General features: G+C 30.6%; 1 long non-coding RNA gene across 1 annotated transcript; it reads left to right on the top strand.

Annotated features, from left to right (window-relative positions):
• On the top strand, positions 1 to 457 carry LOC149265419 (uncharacterized). The gene is made up of 2 exons (XR_016251252.1): positions 1 to 71; positions 158 to 457. It is a non-coding gene; the product is annotated as an uncharacterized LOC149265419 (long non-coding RNA).
• The last annotated feature ends 5,170 nt before the right edge of the window (positions 458 to 5,627 follow it).

The raw sequence follows: 5,627 nt of genomic DNA, 5'->3' as shown, positions 1-5,627 counted from the left end.
AGCCGCGCCGTGCAACCCTTCGGATGGAACAGGGGTGGCTTCTCCCAGCGATTCAACCTTCTCAACCACAGGTGAGTTATGACTTTACTACTAGCCTGCATAACAGAGTTTCAAAGTTCAGATCTTAAGCTATGGTCATGGTTTATGGTGGATGCAGACCGCCACTCCAACGCGGGTTTCCTCTTCCCAAACGCTGAGGTATTTCCCGTAGAGGATCTTCGCGGTTGCATCCTTATTGCTGTCTGGTCTTAGCAGTAAATCGTTGTTTAAGTCATGGTTCATCGGAACCTGAGTTCTTTTCAGATGTTTATAGTTAGTTCTTTTCCGCTGTTATACTGTAACTACCATAGCGGCATACCCGAGTTAGAGGGTTATCTCTGTTTGTATTTAATGGTTGCGGGTCTGGCTTCAGTGCTCAGATCTGTCAGCAAACCTTCCGAGGTTTATCCTCAACCCATATGTACATTTGATCTTCTTCTCAGGTTTTTACCGTTCAATGCTATGTATTTAGATTTTTGGTATCACAGAACTGTTTAAGACTCAATCGATTTACACATATTCATGGTACTGTGAGACTGTTTAAGCCTCTGGGCGATTTACGCTTGCATCTAATATAATTTTGTCTCACATTTACTTTAATTCCGATGCAGAACATGGGGTTTATCTTAATATTACTGTTTTTCTTATTTACCTGTTTGCATTCGAATATCTAAACCCAGGTTACGATATTTGCTTCAATCTTATACTCTGTTCTCACTATGATTCCATCATTTTATTAGTCTGCTTGGCATGCTTTGAATGGCTGTAACTTGTGTTATATTTTCCTTCTATTACGGAAATACCGCATTGTCTGAGGTTTCTCTTGCAGCTATATGCTCAGCATTTCCTATATTTTAAAGAATGCATGTCTCGTTCAAGGTTGTGTGCACAAAATGGTATATATAAATATAACCCTTATTCGAGATTACAGGCATCAGTTTGTGTTTATATATCTGTAACCCGTATTCGATGTTACATGCACAGAACTTTATAAAAATAACTGTAACTCTCATTTGAAGCTACATGCACAGGTTTTGTTTAATATAAAAGTATATTACTTTTCCTGTTATCGATCTAAGAACTGGGTTTTTGCTATCATGTCCACTTGTGACTTAAAATGTGGGTTATGAGATACAAGATGATTATCGTTCTCTGTCACATAGTTTATCGATAGCTCTGTTTATTTAGAATATTTGTCTATTCTGTTTCTGTCCTCAGCTATTACCCAGATAGCAGTAGGATTTAATATTTACCTGTCAATAGTCGCACCTGACTACGGTCAGTGCTCCTCTATTCGAAGTCAGGGGTCCTAACCCTCATTTCCGTCGACACATCACAGTATTAAAAAATGTTCTTTCAAATACTCAATATTGTTTTGTATCACTGTTAACCTTACGGCTATTAAACAGCGTTCTGGTTTTGCTAATAAAGGTATGTCAATCTGTTATTCCATAACCAGATTTCGATTAACCTTTCCCTGTACCGATATTCAGTCTTGGCTGAATATCTAGGTGTAGCTCTGTTTACGGTAATGCTAGCTCAGACCCTGTCTGCTAATTGACAGTCTGTCCCTTAACTCCAGGACTACATCTGTACATTTATATTAACATTACGACAGTGTCTAGGAGAATGCAAGACATGTTTTTCCTGTTCATCTACTGTAAATTCACTATGCATTTATTTCTAGTCAGAGACTTCACAGTTTGAATCCGTACCTGGTTCGCCAGAGCTAGGAATGGTTCTCAAACAAAGCAAGTCACCTGAACTTAATTCTGCTCGTCCACCCAGCCATGAGACCCATTCCTCAAATGGAAGTCTCCCCCCGAGCCATCTTGCAGACCTCAAGCCCTCAGCAAGATTTTTGCACTCTCTGTGCTTGGTTATCTGGTCCTAACCAGACTTAACCAGCCTTTTTCTTTCTTGTCTTTTTCCTTTTTCCTTCTCTTGGAAAAGGTCTCCTCTGCCTGTCCACACAGCACAAAGTTTTTCCCCAGCCAGGACTTTTCCTGATTCCTGGGAAGGTAGTTCCCCTCAGTTATTATAACTGATCACTTTCTTTAAAATTCACCTCCTAGAGGCTGCCAACAATTCAAGAAAATATTTAAATTACTTTAATAAAATAGTTTATCCAGTTTTGTTCTTTTAACACATAACAACAACTGTTTTACTGTCTTTTACCACAGTAGATTTTCATATTTACATAAACTGGGGTTATCACATTGGCTCTCTTATTATGGAGTATAATTCATCCTTGAGAATTTTTCATTATTAAATTAGGTTAGTCAATTGCTTAAACTATTAAATTTATTTCAAAAAGTTTTTGTCACTTTATAGGTTAGACACTGGCTTGAAATATTAAACTTATTTCAAAATGTTTTTGTTACTTTATAGATAACGCGTAGATTTCTTGGCTCTATGATGAAAATAATGAAGGGAAAATACATGTTAATCTATTAATTGTGCTCTTTGATGGAAGTTTTGTAATGCATGACTCAAAAATACACAGTGAGAGAAAAATGCATATTATGCTAATTGAGGAATGTTTTTTGCTTGTCAAACTTATAGTATTGAATTTAACACACTAACACTTTACAACAATGAACTAACAATATTCATGATGAAAATAGCAATATGTAAGATTTATCTGCATAATGAAAAAGACAATATGGGAGATTCCAATCACGTTCCAAGGCATTTTTTAAAATGTGGATGTGACAAAAGGTTGTTGTGGAAGGTGCTGTCTGTATATGGGAAATTTATTGATCATTGTGTATAATCTTAATGTTGATAGATATGTCTACTAACTAGCAGTTAATGAGGCATTGACTTGAGCGTTCAATATATTTTTATTCTTTATCAAAGTATTATTTTGTTGTATTTGTGTTCTTCAATTTATGCCTGACCCGTTTTCCTTTGCAACATCTGGTGCAAATGCTAGTTATAAATTTTTGTAAGTATACAAAAATTTAAGCGGATTTTAATAATGGAAGTGAAAACGATATTCATTAATTTTGATCCATTGATTATAAATAGAATATCTGTTGTATCCGACGATGAGACATTTTTAAATACAACATTTATATCCCCAAAGTTTAACGCAACCTTTGAATATATTAGAACTATAATGAAGTGTATTTTTTCTTTTCGGTTAATCTTTAAAATTGATGATGTCTTTTTCAAATCAATTAAAATTTATCATTATTAAAGAGAAATAAATATTATATTCAGAAAAAAGATATATTGAGAATATTTGGTCCATGTGTTATCATTTTTAAAATCGATAAATATAATATTAAATAATAAAAATATATAGAGAAATCAAATTTTTTTTATATTTATAATTTTTTAATTATTATTAATTTTAAATTTATGTATACATTTTAATTAATTAATCTATAATTTTTAAGTTATTATATTAAAATCTTAAATAGTTTCAAATCCCTAGAAAATTGACCATTTTGTTATATATAAATGAATGTTATAAATAATAATGAAAAACTTATCATTAATGAATTTATTAGAATTGGAATAACAGAATAATCTCAAATCCCTAAAAATTTGGTTAATCCCCTTTTTTTATTACTTTATGGCTCTTTTAAATTATTTTTATTTTTGGTGATGTGAATAAGATTAAACCTTAATATTAATATAATATTATATTTATTAATAAGGTTATATGGGGACTATAAAATATTTTTTATTAAATCAACTTATTATAACTTCTTGCTTTATAATTTTATTTTATCAAAATAATTTAATCTTTTTAATTAATTTCCCTTACTATTTTTTACCTTATACAATATTATTATATTATATATTTCTATAATACTATTTGTTAATCCTCCTATTATCTAAGACTATGTAAAATTATTTAATATTTATATAAATAGGATTAAATTATTAATACTTTTTAAATATCATTTATAATAATATTCATTAATAGTATTTAATTTATGACTCTTAAAATTATTTAATAATTATATGATTAGGATTAAGCCATTAATATTTTTTAGAAAATTACATTCATTAATATAGTTATAAAGGGTTATAAAAAGATTTAATTAATTATTTTATTATAATATTATAATTTTTTATATAATATTATTTTTTCAAAATTATATTTTTTATATCATTATTTTATCCAAATTATTTTTAAATTATATTCTCTTAACATTTTTGGTCAAAACTTTTAATTTCCATAACTTTCTCGGCAATTCCTCCCGCTAGTTAGACTACTGTAAAACGTTTTCTAATTCCTACCCTTAGTCAAACTAGTTGTTACCCTAATCACTAATTAACAGCTCTCTACATTTATTTATCTCAATGCCTGGCACTATTTAATTCAAAACACTTCGACTAAATTTATAAAAAACCATTTTAAATTAATAATACTAAAAAAAATTTATAACTTACAAGTATAAATATTAAACAAAAAAATAACAATACAAAAAAATAGCATTTACAATTCCAAGAATTTTTCCATTTATAATTCCAAGATTTTTTCTCTTCGAATTTTTCAATTTATAATTTTTTTCTCTTCGAATTTGAAACATTTTATTTAGAACATGGCTGGTTTGTTATTTTCACTTCTGGAATATAACTGAAACTGGTGGTAGACTGTAAAAGTGATTTTATTTAAGCGTGTTTAACGGAATGGATGGTCATGCGTGGATACCCAGAAATGTCACAAAGTGTGTATATATTTATATCTATATATATATATATTTTTTATCTTAAATTATTATAGAAATTGGATGCTAAGTTATAATATTTTTTGTATTTAAGTTTTTGTGATCTATAATGTATTAAGTAAAGATTTTTGGTAAAAATTACATAAGATAAATTTTTGGCTAAGGTCTTTTGAATTAACAAGTGTGGTTCATCATGATGAACCACAGTTCTTATTCATCATGATGAATCACACTTGTTGGTTCCAAAAGCGCGGACCAGAAATTTTTCTTATATGATTTCTACCAAAAAATTTTGCTTAATAAACTATAATATCCCAATGGCTAAGCTAACCATCCTTCTGGTTATTCATTCCTTCCCCTTTCCTGTAAGTCTGGTTTCTGAGTTGCTCAACTAGTTTCATGTTGCACTTCTACTTTGAGTCCAGGCTTTGTTCTTTCCTTGAATTGATATAGGTACTGTAAGAAATATTGGATGTGTTGTGTAAAGGTCAGTGGAGAAAGTTGCAGCAGCTGATGTTCAGGCAAATATTCCACCAAGGGATGGAATTCATATGACTCCTATTGATGTAGGTACTGTAAGAAATATTGGATGTGTTGCGTGCAGGTCAGTGGAGAAAGTTGCAGCAGCTGATGTTCAGGCAAATATTCAACCAAGGGCATGGAATTCATATGACTCCTATTCATGTGATATCTCCGAAGAACATATTTTACAGAATGCTCGGGTTGCTACCGGCAGGCTGCTACAACATGGATATGAGGTAAGTATTTTTATTTTCAGGTTGTTTTGCTGTTTGTTATAATATGGTTGATATAAATTATTGAGTTTGAAGCCTGTTTAATTCTGGATCTGTTTGAGAGTGGATAAATTTATTATTGAATGTGTTTTTTAATTTTGGA

This window comes from Pinus tabuliformis, chromosome 6 (assembly GCF_031772625.1).
Source record: "Pinus tabuliformis cultivar Carrire ecotype Pingquan chromosome 6, CPIR1, whole genome shotgun sequence".
NCBI lineage: Eukaryota > Viridiplantae > Streptophyta > Pinopsida > Pinales > Pinaceae > Pinus > Pinus tabuliformis.
The sequence above is the reverse complement of the archived record's forward strand: the minus strand, read 5'-3'. Positions and strand labels throughout refer to the sequence as shown.